General features: G+C 39.0%; 1 protein-coding gene across 1 annotated transcript in view; it reads left to right on the top strand.

The window, feature by feature from the left end:
- LOC106061465 (protein YIPF5-like) overlaps positions 1–21,965 on the top strand; it is a 112,832-nt gene that overhangs the window by 88,493 nt on the left and 2,374 nt on the right. The window lies entirely within an intron of this gene.

The raw sequence follows: 21,965 nt of genomic DNA, 5'->3' as shown, positions 1-21,965 counted from the left end.
TTAATCTATGTTCATATTTTAGATTTAAAACTATTGTAAAGCTATCATAAAACTACCTGCTAAGTCATCAGTTTCTCTGAAGTCAACATCACATGTTTAACATGCCTACTGCTAAGGGAACTGTCTGCTAACTTAACGCCTCGGAAGCAGGCCGATGACGAAAAAATCTCGAGTTTCGTTGATTAAGTTACAACCCTGGGGGCATTGGCTCTTTCACTTTCCGGTTTCAATCTGGTGACTGTTGAAGTGTTGGCACTGAGCGAAAGTACAAAAAGAAATATGAGTCTGAACAGTCAATAAAACAGGCCAAGTATCTGAAAAAAATTGATATTAATATTGTCATGACATCTCAAGAATATAAAGATAGATTACATGTTTATATTCCTTTCTTGAAGAGGCCATTCAGCTACAATGGTGGGGCCTTGATGGCCTTGCCGTGGTTAACTTTTTTGAACCATTGACCAAGCTTGGAAATGTCCGTATAAAGATCTTGTGTCATATCTAGTCGATCATATCTAGTCATATCTAGTCACTAAGCTAAGCGCCTGCCATTCGAATCTCACACAGTTTTCAGATCAACTTGCTCTTGTTAATGGTTGAGCTTTTCATAATTCACGTCTCCAGGGAGGATACGATGGATTAGGAGGTGGAGAGGGATAAGATGGATTGGGAGGAGGGAGAGGGAGCCGGATAGAAGAGATTCGGGGAAGCATACAAAGAAATCCGTGGTGTTAATAATGCTACTCTCAAGGTTCTGAACCTATTTTCAATCAACCAAATCAACCTTCAGAAGTTGCTAAATAATAAGGTTTGTATTAGAGTCCGAAGATATTGAGGAATGCAGTTTTTCCCGTAGCTACGCAGCCCCAGATGTGACCTACATATTTTGCCACATCTAACACAGATATAACCATTGTCCGCCAGTGGTCGATTAAGATTTTCTTTTCGCCGTCTACGTCGTCCTTGGCAGCGGATTTTCACTTTTATTGCTTCAGTGTGCGGTCATTCCAGCAGGCTAAATAAAGAGTTAGAAAGTTGTTTAACCCTAGCCTATATATTAGTTGCATGCTCAGATTTCGATTGTTTTGCAAACACAACCAATCCACGCGCGCAGACAACAACACAATGTTACTTAAATACACAAGCCTTCTCTTCTGCGGACATTGTATGACAGGTGTTCTATACACCTGTGTGTCTCCAAGCGAGGGGCATTTCTTTATCTTTAACTTTTAGTCGAAGCCTAAATCTCAGATTAGGATAGATACATTACAAGGGCAAATAACTCTTGAAAAGATACTTTCTTTGATGCTAGAATGGTAGGCCTACTGCTAAGGGAACTGTCTGCTAGCTTTTATCAAAATTATATAACTAAATGGGTTGAAGTTCCATTTTAAATTAGAATGTAATGTTTTTTTTTATTGGATTGAATAGAAGCTTGGACTGAATTCTGAGTTAACACTTGCATTTAATAAAAACCTGTTTTTTATGTGGGTCTAAGCCAGGGGTTCTCAACCTGTGGGTCGTGACCCCCTTGGGGGTCTATTGACGATTTGCCAGGGGTCGCCAAAGACCATTGCAAAAATGGATTGTTATTGTCTATTCTACTATTGCTGTGTGTGTGTGCGGGGGGGGGGGGAGGTCGCGGCTAAGTGGGGGATTGTAAAAAGGGGTCACCGAGCATAAAAGGTTGAGAACCGCTGGCTAAGCATATTCATTTATTTAAAATTCGCATCAGAATATCACAAAGCCATACTAACATAATCTCTAAATGGAGATCACCAAACCTGGGGCTAAACGTACGATTTAAAAGTTCAATAAATAAGCAATTGTTGTTCTTCTTGGCCCTCATGTCACTGTATGTATTGATCGATGAACTCTTAACGTCTAAAAGCTGTTCACACACTTCTGTAATTTCATGGCAACACTTATCACTCAACAAGACTATGTGGAATAGTTTTATGACCTTGTTAAGCACAGCTAAATATGGTTACAGACTTTGTAATAGTAGGCTAGTAGACACTAACAAACACTTTCCTGTCTCCCTAAATGCTCACTCTATTCATGTTAGATCGTATATATAATATATATATATATATATACATATATATATATATATATATATATATATATATATATACATATATATATATATATATATATATATATATATATATATATACATATATATATATATATATATATATATATATATATATATATATATAGGCCTAAAAGGACTTTTTATCCCCCCTATCTGTTAATTAGCACATTCTTTCGACATGTCAGCAATGTGGGTTACAATAACGAGACGGGCCTGACAAAACAATAACATTTACTATCACAGACTTTGTCTTTGATAACAAAGGGATATAATTGGAAAAACATATAAAATACTTTTGAAACACCGCCCCCCCCCCCCCCAAAAAAAAAAAAAAACAAAGCTTGCGAAGTGTAATTGTAATATTGTAATTGTATTTCTAATAGATCAAGACCAACAATAAATCTGTGCTATTAAAAATATTTTGACCAATTGTTTTTGGTAGCGCTGTTTCATGCTTTTAGCTTTCTCAAAACGCTAAGATCCTATCACTTATCTGATCCAGTTGGAGAATGGAGGGGAGGGGGGTGGAAGTAAGAATGGGATGTCTGGGTGAATTTTACCGTAATCGCTTTTTAAAAGCATTTATAAAAATAAAAAATAAAAAAAAGGGAAGGGGAAACGACCTGAATTCGAACTCATGACTCAAGCTTCCTCGAGCCAACATACTAACAACTCTGTTAGTGAAGTGCTTAAGACACTAGAAGATTTGTATAGTTATCTATTGTTTGTTTCAAATTTACTTTAAAACGGCGACTTATAAAGGGGGCTAATTTTGCTTACACCACCATTTCAGTCAAATACAATTTCTTTCCATTGTTGGAGATACCAAACAAAATAATTAATTACCAATAGTTATCCTTTTTTTTCAGTTAAAAGAAACCGTTATGCGAAATTTCAGCTTGATCTGAGATTGGGTATGGGAGATAATGTTCATAAGCTTTTTACCAGACAGACAGACAGCGTGAGTTGGTAGAAGCTTTATAAAAGCACCACAGAAGATTCGCTTTCTCTATACGAAGAAGATAAGCCTCACTTATGTTTTGAAAGATACTAAAAGTAAAAGAAAACAAAATTTAAACTTAAACATTTAACCCGGAAAAAATATACCGGTATGTACCTTTTCCACTTCCACATTTCTTCTTGTTCTATACGTTTGTTTATGAATGTGTGATGAGGTGGAGTGTTGTTCGAATGTGGACGTTTCATATTTATTATTCATGGTGCACAGTTGAATGTCAAAGCTTTATTGATACGTTAGGTTATTACAAGGGAGGTAAATAGGCTTAATTCAAAGGGAAATAAGTCGCAAGTTTGATAACTAGAAAGAAAATCAAAGTCGTCATGAAGCTCAGAAGTTTAGAGTCCAGAAGTTGAAGTTTATGCAAATAATCTAATTCAGAAGTTTAAGGCTTAGCAAAGAAATCAGTATAGAAGTTGAAGGTTTAGCAAAGAATCTAGTTCAAAAGTTGAGTTCAGATGTTTAAGGTTTAGCAAAGAATCCAGTTCAGAAGTTGAAGGTTTAGCAAGGTATTCAGTTCAGAAGTTGAAGGTTTAGCAAAGTATTCAGTTCAGAAGTTGAAGGTTTAGCAAAGTATTCAGTTCAGAAGTTGAAGGTTTAGCAAAGTATCCAGTTCAGAAGTTGAAGGTTTAGTATCCAGTTTTTACATTTCTATTTCCACAAAACCTTTTCCCCTTTTTCTTGTTTATCGATGTAGTCCTAAAATAGTCGGTGCTAAGTATTTGAAACTACATACTAATAAGATGTACAGTTTTGTGACGTCAACACTAATGGTCATTACGACAGCCCTCCACGAGCTTATGCTGAGGAGGAGGGAGGTGCTAGAAAAGTCATTTTAAGCGCCCTCTCCAGCCTCCCGGGTAAAGAGTGTATCAAAGATTTAGTGTCATCAGAGACAGAAGAGGAGATAACTTGGTTTTAAGCTTCCCAGGGATTCCTTGACGCAGACTCTCGAGAGACACGACCCCGTGTGGCCGGACTAATAGGACAAGGAATGTACTCGGCCAGCGACTGACCATTAGCGACCGACATAGTTATGTACATCAAAGTATTGACCACTTTCAGTCTGCAAATGTATTTCAAGTTTTTTTTTCTCTTTTTTTTTAAAAATACTTTCCCTTACTTTGTTAATATTATTAAATCAACAAAATGCTGACGGCTTCTGGCCAGGAGGAAGAGTGGACAACTTTGGTTGCGAATACTGACGCTGCGCTCCTAAGAAGCTATCAACTGGTTGAATGACAATAATAGTAATGATAACATACAATCAAGAATTCAGCATTTTATTGACAACCTTGTTACCGTCGCTCGTAGTGACAGATGACCTTTACATCGTCTGCCCTATAGAGGGCAAGGTCAGAAATAGGGTACTTTACTTTTTACAGAGCTTATATCAACTGAATCTGTCTGGTAAAAAGTTTGAAAACCTTTATTCCTCCAACACCCATTCTCGGTTTAAGTTGAAACTTTACACAATTGTTTATTGTACTTGACAAAATCAAAAAATCAATTAAAATGATTCAATTATTCATTTATAATTTTTTTGTTTGAAATCGAAAAAGGGAAATAACTTGTATATTATCGATAGATCTAGTTCTCCCTTCGATAAGCTTTGTGTTGTTGTTTTTTTAAAGTATTTTTATTTTATTTTTGCTTGCTTTATTCTTAACAGAGTTAAGGCACTTGTCTCTTTTCCATATTGGAAACATTTTGTCTTAGTCTAGGCAGCGGTTCTCAACCTTTTAAGCTCGGCGACCCCTTTTTACAATCCCTCACTCTGCCGCGACCCCCCCCCCCCCAACACACAAATACAGCAATAGAAGAGTAGACAATAACAATCCATATTTTCGATGGTCTTAGGCGACCCCTAGCAAATCGTCAATCGACCCCCAAGGGGGTCGCGACCCACAGGTTGAGAACCCCTGGTCTAGGGGCCTATGCCAGCCTAGGGCCAGATGGCAGGTCAATACTAAACTTTCTGTTTCGTTCTAATGTACAGTGACTGGTACATGGAAGTGCGGACCTTGTGTTGGTATTCAATAGAACACTTATTTCTTAAGTTCACCAACTAGAACTGTTTAGTTTGCTCGGTGTATGAAACAGAGAAACTTGGTGATTCAAAAATCTTGATGACCATTGCTTTAGAAACACCAGGCACACATTAACTCTTTCTCTCCGTAATTATTTACCACATTCTGTTGGAATCAACGTTGGTGTCGTCAGTTAGGAGAGAAAGAGTTAAATAAACCTGTTGATATACAGGGAACACATTGCCAGCGTTTCCGGCTTGACTTTGTGCTAGACGGCGTGTCAGGGCACTGTGTCGTTCAAACCACGATGAGAGAGAGGGAGAGAGAGAGAGGAGAGAAAGAGAGAGGAGAGGAGAGAAAAGAAGAAGAAAGAAAAAAAAATACTTTGTTCTATTAATTGAGTAATTCTCAGAATAGAAATGCTGTTAACCCAGATGTGACATTACCTGAAGAGGATTCACCTCCCCTTGTTTTAGATTGATGGAAGTTGTAAGAACTCTCGGGGACATAACTCGATGTCCAATTAGTGGTCATGTAAGGAGATGGTAAGTGGGGCGCTACGAGCTCCCCGCTGTGCCCCCCCCCCTCCCCGGCCAATATTGCTTAGGCTGGACACAATCGATACATCCAGTTCCAACATGTCGCCAACATTTCAAAGGTTCGGAAGCCCACCCACTGTGACCATCATACGATGCTAATTGTCAGTCTTCCGGTTTCAGGAAATCTATACAGCCTGTTTGTTTTAAGATTAGCACACAATTAATCCTTCAAACCTGTTTCCATTGTTTCCGTGTTATAGACCATTTCGGAGAATAAAACTTAATAATAACGTAGACCAGTGATGCACAAACTACGGCAGGCGGGCCATATCCAGCGCGTGGAAACGTCTGCCCAGAGTGCATAGTGAAGCAGAGACTCTGTTTCATTTCATTGGATAAGTTCGTGTGACTAGTCAATTATGTTTATGGTCCCCTAGGTTGAAAAAGGTTGGACACCACTTGTATAGCTTGTTCTGTTAGCTGTGTTAGCAGACGGTAGCCTCACTTTCAGCTCGGATGTCACAGTTGATACGCGCTTCCGGTTTTTGTTCGCATTCTCTCCCTTACTTAAATCTATTTATTACTGTTTGTTTCCTATGAAATGTTAATTTTATTTCCTCCTATATGAAAAAAAAAATATGTTCTTATAAAATTTGAAATAATTTATTAGATAATTAATAACAAGGTTTATTTTTATTAACGAGATGTAACCAATTAATGGTATAAATAACTTTACCTCTAAATTGAAGAAGGGGTGTGCCTATACATCATGTTTCTTTCACGATGCGGCATTGACTATATATAGAAAGACAAACAAAAGTGATAAATTGTGGAAGATATACATAATGATTGGAATCTGTCAATTTGTGACTACTAAGACAAATGAAGTCGTGTCAACACGCTTCCAGTTCATCGGTCAAGGAGCATGTTATATTGCTGGCACAATGACCCCTGCGAAAGCAAGACAAGACTTCCAGAGCTAAGTGAACATTGAGATGTCGTAGCAAGCCTCACTTGACAAATTCGACGTACTGCGGCTGCGCAGTCGATTGGTGCCAGGATGGATCGTTTTAATAACCAACCAAAAAATAGTAATATTATCAAGTGATCATTCGATACCTATCACGTGATCAACTGGGGCCAGTCCTAACAATTGCGGGGCCCTATGCAAAACGGATTTTAGCGGGGCTTTGTTTGTGTAGGGATTAGGATAATAAGTGAAAATTTAGATTTTGTATTATAAATAAATTCCTCTTTGCATTTTATTCATACTTTACTTTACGTACAAAATCACGATCAAAAATTTTTTAAAAAAATATCGCTTTTGATTTAAAAAAAAAAAAGAGATCGAGATAGATTTAAATCTACATTTACATGCCAGTGACTCTTCTAGTAAAAAAAAGTAATGGAACTTTCGGTCTAGGTTAAAATTCGCCCTATTATCACCTTTTTATATCGCGGGTAGAATTTTCCTTTTCTAGGTTGAATGATACGCAAAACCGACAATTTTGTCAATTTTTCCTGGACATTTTCATGATTTTTTTAGGAGATTTAGAATTAGCGCGGGGCCTACGGAAGTGCGGGACCCACTGCGACCGCATAGGTTGCAGTGGGCTAAGGCCGACCCTGTCAACTAACAGACATTATTGTTACGTGATCATTCGGCATAGATTATTGAATCATTTTCCTTTAAATTGTATTTATCTTACACAATTTTGAAGTTAGTGTATAAGTCTTTAACACATTCCAACAAATTAAACAGCCCCCCTCACCCCAAGCCAAGTAAACAACACTCAACTGCAGTGCAATATTTTACCCAGAACATGTTTGGAGGGACACAAACTGATTTTTACTTAGCGAGATTAAAGCGTTTTGTCGAGTGTCTCCCATCTATAACTCCATTCTAATCGATACCGTCCACTGTGTGTCCGGCAGTGAAACGAGTGCCTTCCATTTGTGGGCAGACACAAGACATCTCAGACAGAAAATTAAAAGTTGTCTGCCGTGGTGTTTTTTTTTAACATCTAGATCTTGTATCCCGCCAAGAGGAGGGGTTGATGCGGATTGGTCTTTCAGGAAAAATAAATGGCAAGGGTGCTGTTTCTTAGATTGTGATGTGAAATGTATGTACTCCAGGGGTCGTCAAAAACAAATCATTTGTGGATTCGTTACTTGTTGCTATAGAGATCATAACGAATGTTCGGATGGTGCTGGCCTCAAATTTTGAATCAAAATTGGAAGGAAGAATTGTATTAACTCCATCTCTTTTAACTGACGATACCAACGTTAATTCCACCAGAATGTGGCAAATACTTACGGAGAGAAAGAGTTAAAGTTCTCCTTTTCAGATCATGCTGTATATTGGGCAGATGATGTAAAGGTCATTTGTTTCTTTTTTTTGTCCACTGTTGTAAAGGAGAGTAATCCTTGGAGGATTACGGGCACGACATGGCCTAAATTGTGCCGATGTGCCAAAAAAAATTAAAAACTCAAACTCAAACTCCACTGTTAATGAGGGTGTCATATAGCCAGCACAACAACCCACTCAAATTTTTAGGTACTCATTAGATTAGATTTGAACTCTGGATCCTCCGGTTCGGAAGCCAAGTGTTTTACAACCTTGCCACCGCTCCTCCTAAAAAAACATATTGCCAGAAAAGATTTAAAAAATGAATTGAGTGGAAGAGGTTGTCGTGGGACCTTGTGGGAACGATTGAAGAAGGAAATTAAAACTTTTATGCTGGGAGAACATTATTTTATTGCATGCAATCATTGGCTCTAATAGATAGTTTCATTCACGCACTCGGCACGACGCCATTTACTCGGTTTTGGAAAAAACACGTCTGTTACGTAATGCACGCTATTTATCAATCATCTTAAGCTAATGTATGTATTGCGATGAGGAGTCTGGTGGTTTGTCTGTCACTGAGCAGTGGAATCTTCTCTTCTGAAATCCTACGAGTCGAACAGTAAAAAATGAAGTTGAATAATGAGAAAGCGTGTTAAGAAATAATACGCTGTCATGGGAGATTCTGAGAATTAACCCTTTGAGTTAACTTTACGTCTCAAAGTACACCTTGAGTTAATCTTACGTTTCAAAGTACCCCTTGAGTTAACTTTACGTCTCAAAGTACACCTTGAGTTAATCTTACGTTTGAAAGTACCCCCTGAGTTAACTTTACATTTCAAAGTACTCCTTGAGTTAACTTTACGTTTGAAAGTACACCTTGAGTTAACTTTACGTTTGAAAGTACACCTTGGATTAACTTTACGTTTGAAAGTACCTCCATTAATCTTTTTGAGAAATATTAGACTGTATTACGAAAATGTCTTTCACGTATCCCCCCTTTTTTTCCCCAACGGACCAACGAATACCTGCCAGTGGTACGTGTACCTAAACTAGTGAAATGTTGACCTTTATCAGAACCTGCCAACACATGGGTAGCGGTGAGGTGAGGAGAGGTTTCCGTGAGCTTCATGTATTTAGAGGCCTATTTCAAGGTGTCGCGGCCTATTTCAAGGTGTCGCGGCTCAGTTTCATTTATACCCAATTGGTTAATCACACACACACAATAACAATAAAAATGCCTGAAATCCGAAGCGAGAGATAATAGATGTTTCTAGAAGCAAATTGATATCGCCCTGACCTTCGCCTCATGAGACCAGTTTCGGATTCTCACCTCCCACAAACACAACTGTTTTATAGATGTCAGGCTGTGTATCTAATTTAAGTCCCCCCCCTTCTCTGATGTAGATTTCTCATGACAGAAACTGCCATCCGAATGGCGAATTTCCCAAGATAGAGATTCGATGACTGTTTATGAACTTAGTCGATCCCAACATACGATGTAACGACAGAGAAAGTCGTTTTTTTTTTTTTTTGTCTCTCGGTAGCTGGACTACTCAACTATATATAATTGTATATAGTTAAGGGAGAGGCTATGTACTTGTCTGTAGGCCTATACGATAAACTAAGTGTAACAACCGGTAGATAACACAAGGAGATGCTTAGTAGTTTTTGTTAGTTCTTACTAATTAGTCCTTCAATCTACATCATTGTCAGATGTAGTCCATCATATGCTCTGTTTAGTCTAAGATGCCTACAAGACTTTATTGGATCCATGGTACAACCGCTGTTCAGAGTACACATATGAGTTACATCTCTTTCAGTGTAGCACTGACCTTATTGCCGCTCCTAAATCATCTCTCTTGAGGTGTCACTTGATGGTCCATTCTGATCTGAAAACATATTGCAAAAAAAAAAAATATAAAAAAATAAAAATATATAAGCATGAGCGGTAATCAATCGCATGGGGTTCTTGTAGCACCATTGATGACATGATTGCATAGACTTGTTCCACAGATGAAGACATGATTACATAGAATGTAGTACCATTGTTGACATGATTACATAGACTTGTAGCACCATTGTTGACATGATTACATAGACTTGTAGCACCATTGATGACATGATTACATAGACTTGTTCCACAAATGAAGACACGATTACATAGAATGTAGCCCCATTAATGACATGATTACATAGATTTGTAGTACCATTGTTGACATGATTACATAGATTTGTAGTACCATTGTTGACATGATTACATAGATTTGTAGTACCATTGTTGACATGATTACATAGATTTGTAGTACCATTGATGACATGATTACATAGATTTGTTGTACCATTGATGACATGATTACATAGACTTCTAGCACCATTGTTGGCATGATTACATATTTCACAATTTCTAAATATGCATTATGAACCATGTTGGTGTTTGAATAGAATTCATTTCTGGCTTAGAGTGTTGGCATTGTTTAGTGATTTACTTAGCTCATCATAAAATAATAATAATCTATATCTAGTTATTGTGTAGGCTATCTGGTGCGCGCTACATGTTTGGCCATTGTAGTAGTCACGTGACTCGTGTGCATTGAACTGCCAAATGATAATGTTGGCGGTGTTAGCGAAGCTATTTGAACCCAGTTTGTGATTTGAAAACATGACTGTACGTTCAGGTTGACACATGCTCCACATGTACTGCTAGCAGACGTGAGTAGAGCAGAAGTAGGTCACGTGATGCTCTCCCTTCTGACTCTCACGCTGAGGTGACATTTAAACAGACTGTAGTTTGGAACGTGTGATGTGAATGTGGGGGATTCAGTGTGTGTGTGTGTGTGTGTGACTGAAACTATAAAGGTCAGAGACGGTTAGTACTTTGCACTGGTTGAATACCTCGTACCTGAGTTGTGAGTACTGTAACTGTTGTGTATGGAGATGTAGTGGCCTAGCGGTAAAGCGCTTGGCTTCTGAACGGAGTGGTCCAGGGTTCGAATTTCAGCTGAGACAGAAATTTTAAATTTTGAATCCAGACAACTCTATTGGGTAACTGTCATTTGTTGGGGAAGGTAAAGGCGGTTAGTCATTGTGCTGACCACAGGTCATCTTTGTTAACCACCAGCCATAGAAAGAGATGCCGTTAACATCACCTTGGCCTGTAGATCTATCTAAGTGTATTAATGCGTGAGAATTTTTTTTTAAAAAGGCTCAAATTAGATAAAATGTCGATTTGGCTTTCTGGTTGTAGAAATTGATAGGAGATAAAGCAACTAGCAATGTATATGTAATATATCTCTCATAGTTATTCTATATCGAGGTAGGACTTGATAGTGCCTTCTGATCTGAAAAGCATACGCTGTACAAGGATGCAAGGGCGGTAATCGATCGCTTGGGGTTCTTGTAGACTGTAGACAATTAAGTCTTTCAAGATTGCATGTGTATTCTCCCTTGGCGACCTAAAATAAATAGATTTAAAGATAAAACTAGATACATAGTACTATGGAATCTTCAGTTAGATTTGTAATGTACACTGTACACACAGCTGAAACGTTATCATAATAATACCAACATATCTATTTGTAATTTTTTTAAAAAGTCAGAAAACCATAGTTTTCTTTTGGTGGTCAAAGGAGTGTCACTCAGAAGGATGAGTCATCCGACTCTTGTCTTAGGACGTTGGCTTAGGATGTCATCTTCACTGTAGACTATCTGGCAGTAGGGTTAAAATTTAGCACAATTATTAATTGTCAATGAAAGCAAGTGAATCAATCCAAAAAATGAACCAATTAATTAGTGGTAATTAATTAATTTTGTTTGATATAGGAAAAAAAGAATTAAATCTTACAGTACTGAGACTTGTGGCTGTAAGTATGGAGTTGTTCCCCTTTAGATAAGCTTTTTAGTGTTTTGTTTTTAGTAGACTCTAACTAGAAGTTTGACACTTGTGAGTATACATAAGTATAACGACCAACTGAGTGTACTGTAACCCTGATACACACTCTGCGCCCCTATCTGTTCCGCATCTAGCGTCACTTTCCTGCAAAATTGACTATCGCTCGGCCATCTCCCTGGACCTGCGTCGGGAGGGGTACCACCAACCCCTTGTTGCTCTGTTACTGTAACCGAGATCTCTACTACCCAGTGGGGTCTAAGATACCATCAGAGGGCTCGGCGCTTTTTCGCAAACTCCCCCCCCCCCCTTTCTCGGTTTGTTTTCTTGTGCATTTGTTTTGAGTCAGTTGAGCCTTTGTGTTTCTTACCCTGTGGTCGTTGGACCAATGTCGGCCTGGTACGAACAAAACTAGGCGATCTAACCGTGGAGGCTGAAGGTAAACAAATGACGGACGTATCTTGCTGCCAATACTCATGCCTTATTACGACGGAACAGAATTCTATGTAGAGGTGCGACTAGAGGGTGGGGTAGGGAGAGGTCCGAATTTGAAAATCCCCACGGGCCCCCCACCTTGAGTGAGTCCCCCAAATGATTGTCCGAAATTTGTTTTTAGATTAAATAGTACACCATTATCTCATGCCATGATACCAAATGTTAAAATGCAGGGGCCCCTAAAGAGTTCAATCACTAGCTACGGCACTGGTTCAGACTACATAGACTCGACATAGAGATTCATATGACAGGTTATGGTTATACGAATTAGTATACATACTAACATATGCCCAACCTGTGACCGCAGCTGTGCATCATGGATTGGCCTCTTTAGTCTCACAAGAAGTTGCAAAGGGAAAGGATCGTCTCTTGAGACGTAAAATGCCACAGACATACTTTGAAGACATTATATGTTTGTTTTTTTTTTTTTTCCATTTTTATCTCTTCATCAACTTGAACTAAAATTGGCAAGAGCGGCGCATAGAAAGGGAGGTAATTTTAAAACTCATTTGTGGACAAAGTGATCGATGAAGCGATGTCTTAGTGAAAACAAAAATACTGGCGAGAAAATAAATTATATCTCATGCTTTACAATAATCAAGGAGTTAGACATTAAGCTAAGAAAAACTACAAATTGTACATCATACATGGTATAGGATGTGTACATCATATATGGCTCCATACATGGTATTATACATGGTATAAGATGTGTACATCTTGCATGTAACACTATCTTTTCAAAGCAGTTATTCTCTTTCATAAATTCAAAAGTTAATATCTCGCACCAAAAAATTCGTAGTCTCCCTTTGAGCGCGACGCCATACTCATGTCTCTTGTTCAATCCCTAAGAGTGCCCGTCTTGCTGGGTGAAATAACTCCTCCTTCACTCTTTCTGTCCCATTTCTCCCCTCACTCTCTCCCTCCTGTTGCAGCGGGTTAAGGTTATTTACACAGATGCTTACTCTTTTGTCTGCTGGGAAACTGAACAATACAGGTGAACTGTTGGTACCTGCCTCCCACTCCCTAGAACTTGACAGAAAGTACCGAGAGGTGCCACAGGAGGCGGACGAAAAGCAGCAAGACTGTACTGGTAACAAAAAAAAAAAAAAAGGTTACATATATTTGTAGTTTTGGTCTTTAGGAGTGAACACATAAGTTAGTTTGGGGGCGCGGTGGCTGAGTGATTAAGCGCTTGGCTTCCGAACCTGGTGTCCTGGGTTCGAATCTCGGTGAAGATTTTTTGAATTTCGGAATTTTTAGGTCGCCCCTGAGTCCACCCAACTCTAATGGGTACCTGACTTTAGTTGGGGAAAAGTGTAGGCGTTTTGTCGTTGTGCTGGCCACATGACACCCTCGTTAAACCGTGGGCCACAAAAACAGATGACTTTAACATTATCTGCCCCATAATCGTAAGTTCTGAAAGGCAAACCTTTACATAAGCTGGTCTATGTTATTGTTGTTATTAGAGTAACGTCATTTTACTGTTTTAAAATACGTCTTATCTTATTAATTGGATTTTAGACTAATGTACTTATGAAAGTACATTATCTCGTGTCATGATGTCGAATATCAAGATGCAGGGGCCCTTGAAAAAGGTCAAGCCACCCCCGGTCCCCCAAATCGCTAACTACGCCTTTGGTGTGTTCACGCGGTCAGAAAATCTGCGGCCAGTGTGTCAGAAGCTCTCTGGGAACCATTTATTGTTGTACTTCAATAATTAATCGAGCCATTAGCGCTTTCGAGTGGCACCCAGCCTCTGACGTGGGTGTGTGTGGGCGTGGAATGTAGGTGTATTTATGGCGAGAGGAGGAGAGAACTCTTGTCCAGCATTTGATGACAGTCACCCAGAGTGACCCTAAATCTGAACCCTGTCTCCTAACACCGGAAGTGTAAAGGAAGTCATTTGTCAAACTCTTCATTACACACGTGATTTCTAAAAGTGTCTTGAGACGGCCCCAGTGGACGACTTCGTTCTTTCTTTTGTTTCTTTTCTACTTTTTTCCACAAATTATGTGTGCTATCATTAGGGCGAGAAGTCCTGAAAACTGAACTGCAACTTCGCAACCTGTAGGCAGGGCCGGTCCTAGCAATCGCGGGGCCCTATGCGAAACGGATTGCGGGGGGGGGGGGGGGGGGGGGGCAGTTTGGGTAGAGATAAGCATAAGGTCAAAATTGAGATTTTGTATTAGAAAATGCATTAGTTTTTACAATGCCATTTTTTTTTATCACGCGTAAAATTGGTACCCCCCCCCCCCCCCCCCCCCCAAAAAAAAAAAAAAAAAGCTTTTGTCTTTTTTTCAGGAGATTTTTTTATGAGTTTTCAGGAGATTTTTTTATGAGTTTTCAGGAGATTTCAAAGGACTTATTGTTATATTGTGTAATTGCAGGAGATTTCCAGGAGCCCCTAGAAAATCAGGAAACCGCGGAAAACCTGTTATATATTAGTTTTAATGTTTTCATTTAATAAGTTACACCTAGACTTAGCGCGGGGCCTATGAAAGTGCGGGGCCCATTGCGACTGCATAGGTTGCAGTGGCCTAAGTCCGGCCCTGCCTGTAGGCAATGATGGCCAATAGCTCGTAGCCACGTTACATAACAAAACCATCAATTAAATGATTATTTAATGACATTAGTCAGGCCATGTTCACGCACTGAACCAGATCTTCTTAAGAATCAATTCGTTGAATACATATGAATATCAACAATGTCATAGTAGTAAGAGCAATAATAGTAACTTAAAACATCTCCGTACTACGTGGCATCATGTCCTCAGTTGGCCTAGCTTGACATCTGTGACCTTCAGTCGCGAAGCGACTATGGATCATCTCATTTCCATGAAATGAGATGAATGCCTGGGCATTGGCTGTGGTCGGAATGATGTCGCACACACATCAGTTCCCCCCCCCCCCTCCCATCCACGCAGCTGATGTATCCAAAGGAACGGCAGTACCGATACAGTTTGGGGTCAGCGGCGTCGCAGGTTCTGCCAGGGTGTAGCACTGGGTGCTGCAAACTACCTTAGGGTCGCCAGCTCCTGATTTTTCCTCAGGGTCGACTCCCGAAGCCTTTCCCATGATTGGGTATATCTGCAAGGCAGCAGAGGTTTGAATACAGAGTTTTCCTTCTCCTAGGTTGTCAGAGGCTATTTGAGACGCATGCCATTAGGAAGCATTTTATAGGCAGTGGAGTGCTTACATCCATTACCACTTCCGGCAATGACAACCTCAGTTGGCCTAACAATACAATAATATCAGCGACACTGTTAGATATGGACGCCTCTTCCTTTTGTTTACGACGGAAGTAAGGTTGTGGTATTTCATAGTTTTTAGATCATAGCTTCTGATAAACTTCCTGAACATATTGAAACCTGCCTTTTTATCTGCCTGGGTGCACTACCTGGACCACTTCGGGGGCTGATTTTTTTGTTTGTGTTTCCACACAAACTATCTTGTAACCTTGTTGTTGTTGTTTTTTATTGATTCATGTGTTGTCATCGAGCGTAAGCTTGTATGCAAAATTTGATGACGATTGGATGGGTAGAAGTGGTCGAAATCCAAACATACAGAGTGAGTTAATATAAGCGTTGTGACTATAACAAAGTTAGGTATTGAAAGACGCGAGCACGCTACTCTGCCTCATCGTGGCGCTCGTGTGGAAACGACCATTAGAGGAAGTGGTTAGGCTAAATGGGTAGCAACACAAGACTCCCTTGGGAATGCCCACGGGTAGACGAGAGTCCACCTATTGCACGGCGCGGAGTTGCAAAAGAGTCACCACAAACCTGTCACACATCCATGCGCTGTTCCTCAAGGGACCGTTACACAAATGGCGAGTCCCCCACGGTTAGCTTGGTACAACGAAGGAAAATGGCGGAGGATCCCGGTGTCCTCGGCCTTCGGCCATGTGCAAGCCAAGCATGCGTCGGGGGGCCAAAGGCATTGGAAACAGCAATGCTTTACATAGGCATTGACTCGGGTCTCTCTCAAACAGAACTGTGTTCCCACAGGTTGTCTTTTTTTTTTTTACTGTTTGGCGTCCAAACAGGTTTTTTTTTCAAACTTTGAGCTCGAAGAGCCTTCGGCTCAGCTCATAAGACGATCAAACGGTATTGAAAGATTGTTATGGTAAGTGTTACACCCGCCTCAACGCACTCCGCTTACCAGTAACACTAGCAACAACAGCAACAAATGTATGCTTGTCATCCCTTAGGAACTCTTCTCTTGATTGTGTTTAAAAATAAGCCAACAAAGAAATGCCCTGTTATCGCATAGGATATAGGTCATGACTTGACATTTCGTACTTGTCTTGATGACATACTAGTGGCACTACTATGTATGATTTATCTGTACTCATGAGATAACCCCCCCCCTCTCCGCCGGTGACATTTTCCTAGCTCCTCATAGAATCTGACTTTCACGGGGAATAGTTTTCAAAGTCGTCTGCTAATACTGTTTAGACTAAAACGCCAGTCATTGGATTAAAAGTAAATCATTGGTCGCCATTTTATCCCTGCTGACATTTGTCGCTGGTTCTGGTAATGACGTCAGTTCCGTGGGAGGCAACTTAAGTTAATTCAGATTATTGAGATTCCAATATGGAAGTATTTGAGCTCTAAGAGCGAGCATTCCCTAGGCACTGATTTCTATTCGCAGTTGACTTTTTCTTGATATTATTTGATTAAGAATTGATAAGTTGTTTTTTTTTTAATTCCACTAAAGCAGACCTTCATATAGAGGGATATCTTTAAATAGCTCATTAATGCAATTGAATTATCGAACTCATGTTATGTAAATAAATATTCCTAAAGAAAGAACTAACGATGCCTCGGCACAAAATTCTCCACATTGGAGACATTCTAAACACTCTTTGAAATTAACACATTTTAAATTAGCTAAAACTTTTTTTTTTAAATGACTAAATGAATTCCTTGAGATCGCTGGCTTTGTGAAATAGCGCTTAGCTGCCTAACCTAAGCTGACTGGTTTGAATCTCGCAAGTTATTTGATAAGGTATATGTGTGTGTGTGTGCTTTTGGAAGGGAGTTACTGAAGTTGTGTCACTGTGATTTAGTTTTGTGTTGCACAGAAATCTACTTCTCTATCCTTATACTATCCTCTTTTAGGAGTTTGACTCACAAGTCAAGGTTCATTCTAGATCAGGGCTTGCTCTGTGGATGGCATTTTTTTCTTTTTTTGCTAGAGATCTACTCGACTTCAACGTGCCAACTTTAGGCTCCCATCTTTGCACTAATCCTAGCATTGCACCCTTTACTAAACATGGCGACTCGGCAGTTAAAAAACTGAGTGGAACTAGATCTAGTTGTTATCTGCTGCTGGGAGTTGCACATTCAAGATGCAATTACGTGACAAGTTAGCCCCCGTTTTCACCACCCTGTTTGTTGAAAACAGGCCATGCAGGCCGCCTCCCTGTCGACCTCTTCCAGATGTCGTCTGCGATGCCAGACAATGATATGTATATGAAGATAGTGAAGTTCGATGAGGTCGCTAATGAAATACCTCAAGAGCACGGGATGTCTTGATTATTTCCCTTTCTTGACGTCATCGTGTATTTATGAGAGGAGCTTGGCGTCGTTGATTAACTTGATCTCTATGGAAACAGACTCTCACGTGATCTATCACGCGATCTCATCCTTTTAAAAGGTAAAGCTTAGGCAGGCTTAGATGCCAAAGTGGATTTGTACTCTCATTTCTATTGCATTGTATACCTTCCATTTATGAGAATGACTTTCACAATTAATATATAAATCTTATATGTTATAGACGTTACTTCAAAAAAGGTAGATGATTACGTCCTGCGCGTCATGCTTGTTAACCAATGACCTAATTTCTACCAAGTCACTGGTTTTCCTGGCTGGCTCAGGCAACCCATTCCATGCTCTAATAGCACCAGGGAAGAAGGAGCATCTGTACAACTTTGTCCTAGCATATGTGTCTTTCTGAGTATTTTATTAAATTTTGTTTTTGTATTTGAAGATTATGGTTCAGTGTTTTATGTATAATTGCTACTTTACTTTTGAGTCTTCTATCCCGAAGGCTTTCTAAATTTAGGGATTTTATTAAAGGTGTTACTCTAGTCAAATGTGAATATTCGTTTGTTATGAATCTCACTGCTCTATTTTGCATCTGTATATTAAGTAATTGTACAATGCTTAACGGCCAAATATCATCCCCAATACTAAACAGCAGCACGATGACGCTAAGAATGTCGTAACAAATGTCTTACAAATAAAAATGATTACAATTTAGAAGTGGAATGAGTTAGAAGTGTCTTCGCATTGTAGTTTTGATTTTAAAAAAACGGCGAGATTACTTGTTAAAGATATTGCTCTTCTATACCGAATCACTGACAGACTCATATATTCGGCTATTCTCACCACATCAGACCCATATATTCGGCTATTATCACCACAACAGACCCATATATTCGGCTATTCTCACCACAACAGAGCCATATATTCGGCTATACTCATCACAACAGGGCCATATATTTGGCTACCGGTATTCTCAAATTAACAGGCTATTCTCACCAAAAATGTTCAAATACCTTGCTATTTCACTACAGCCGTTCCATATTCTTGGCTGTTGAGCTAAACTCAGCGAAAGGCTTAGTGTCATCATTCAACAAATGTTGTGCGAGATGGATTCTCTCTCCCTGCCGCCCTTATATATAGAAATACGTGAGGCAAAATAAAAAAAAATAAAAAAAACTTGTAACGATTGTATCATGATCGGAAATTAAAACTTTTTTTTTGTAAAGGTTTCAAGCAGCGTGAGCATGGAATCGATTCCAATGACGCTCCAAAACACGCGTCACTTAGAGACACGGACAGCGGCGCGAATGATCTGTTGGTCAGCTCACGCTCGGCCACAAACCCATCTCAATCTATCAGCCTAGACTTCGCCTTGCCGCCATAAACTGAAACTGATTTGATAATAAAGTTGTTTTTTTTTGCCGTCTAGTTCATTTTAGTTTGAAGAGCGTTGAGGAGGTGGGGGGGGGGATCGTTCAATTACGGATATTTCCCTGTAGACTGACTGGTCGTTCTGTTTTTGTTTTCAAGTGTTTACCGTGAGGCAACTCATTTCATTAGAACAAGGTTGTAGACACATGTGTGAACAACACACTGGGTGACGTCTTCTTGGTGCCTGATAGAACAATGAAACGCTGCTAAATACATATGCCCAAAGTTTATTACATTAAGAACTGGTATGCCCCTTCTCGGAGAATTCAATTAGTTGTCTCTTGATTAACTATCGAGTCCTTAATTTTTGTTAATTAGATTTCTTAATGTTAATTAATTGCCTATCTGCACTTCTCACTACGGTCTAATAAAATACCCAGAAAAACACAAAGATAAAGGCACATTCCTCGTTCCATATGCTCGGACAAATTTGTACAAATACTCCTTCTTCCCTAGTGCTATTAGAGCATGGAATGGGTTGCCTGAGCCAGCCAGGAAAACCAGTGACTTGGCAGAATTTAAGTCATTGGTTAACATACATGACTAAATGCATGACGCGTAGGACGTAATCATCTTCTTTTTTGAAGTAACGTCTGTATTATATAAGAAGAAGATGTGTCGATACATATTGTGTAGAAGGGCAATGCTGTGTACATGATCTATAATTAACAAGTGAGCGCGACTTTCACTTTGAACGCACATCTGTGTACATGTGAGTTCTAGACAAAGGGAGATAATGATAGTCATCTGCTGGCTTTTTAAAATTTGATGAAGCTCATCGCAGCGTAAAATACGAAGGGAAAACATGAATGGGTTGAAAAGAACAACTCTAAGGATGCGAACAGAATGCATTGCTAGAGGCGAAGGTTTCCTCCCTTCCCTGGTAAAAATAAAATAAAATGTCAACCTTTACTGCCGCCATCAGGCAACCGACCAGTATGAGCAGCATTTTTTTTTTAATGATAACGGACAATAGTGCCATTACAAGTAACATATACTGTTATCAAATGACACTCTGCCAATTACATCTCGTTTAAAAACATGTGTACATGTTTGTGCATAAATTGTGCAGTGTTTGTCAAGTAACAAAAGTGCACTGTCTCGGAGGACCGTAAAAATCTGATTCAAGTTCAACACACATGTCTCTGTTTCATCTTTGTTATTCTCTTGATAAATAAAATATTTATGGATAATTATTAACCCCCCCCCCCCCCAAAAAAAAAAAAAAAAAAAAAACTTTTTCTTGTGTTTAATTACCTTCCTTTGTTTACTAGTCTTTGTATGTAGGCCTACTTACTACTCAATACAACTTTTTATATCGGAGTTTGTTTACGTTTTTAGATTTTTGAGATTTAAGCGTGACAGACTAACAGATGACTGACTGCATAAAAGAAATTGCTCATTTTTAGCGGCTCCCGAAAGGGGAATAGAAGCTATTAGTTTTGTGTGGTTTGTCTGTCCGTCCGTCCCGTAAACTAGAAAAAAATATTGAAAATTCGACATCATGATATTTTACACTTTTCTAAGTTCTGATGCAACGTCAACTTTTTTCTTTTCTGAAAGCGATAATTTTAATTTTTAAGATCAACTAAGCAAGCAGTTGTTTGTTTTTTTTATAAAAATACACAATTTTCACAACAAACACAGGAGGCTATTTAGTAAGGGAGATGACTATTTACCATATTTTAACACATTTATGCAAACGGTTTTAGATTTTTAGCTATGTTAAGTAAGTTATTTCATACTAACTACCGGTACTATGTTTACAAAAAATATTTCCTTTTCTATTCTAAATCTATTTAGTATGCATATAAGTAGAAGATAATTTAGAACAACAATTGATAAGTAGTTTTTCATATTATCGTGTGAACTGCAGTGTGTTACATTTATGAAACACTTTACTAAAGGGAAAAAAGGAATTTTTAATTAAATTTTTTGCCAGATGTTTTTTTTTTCCTTGATGATTTGAATTGACCCTTTAAAAAACAATTAGATCAATAAAATCATTATAAGACATCAGTTAAGCCAGGTTCATATCTAACTTCAGCTTCACTTTCTCCTATCCCTTGGTCTGCTGGACCGTTGGGGCACCACATAAGATCTGTGAACCTTCTATCTCCATTCTTCTCTGTCATTGGCCTTTGATAGAATTTCATTCTGATATTCTTTCTGAAAATATTGTTTCCACTTAAGCTGTCTTTGTAACCTTGGTGTCTTTTATAAGAACAACAAACAGAAAGTCAGTGTGACCTACTCATTTCTTCTTATTTTCCTTGTTTTTTTCTCGGGTATCTTGCTTCTGGTACCTCTTTTAGTGACGACATGCCATAAATTGAGCCCAAAAATCAAATTCTCATTTAGTGGGTTATCTACCTTGAACAGTTAGATTAATCAGCTGTACGGTGTGGATGAATATGAGTGTTTGTATTAAAACAGTACCAGAGGAAGAATAGTTTATCATTAGGAAATTTTGTCTCTTTTCCTTTCATGCGCTGAAACAGAATCTACGCTGTGGAGTAATGGATTCCCAAACTTTGTCCTTAACGAAACATTTTACTTGCTTT

This window comes from Biomphalaria glabrata, chromosome 8 (assembly GCF_947242115.1).
Source record: "Biomphalaria glabrata chromosome 8, xgBioGlab47.1, whole genome shotgun sequence".
In the NCBI taxonomy this organism is placed as follows: domain Eukaryota; kingdom Metazoa; phylum Mollusca; class Gastropoda; family Planorbidae; genus Biomphalaria; species Biomphalaria glabrata.
The sequence above is the reverse complement of the archived record's forward strand: the minus strand, read 5'-3'. Positions and strand labels throughout refer to the sequence as shown.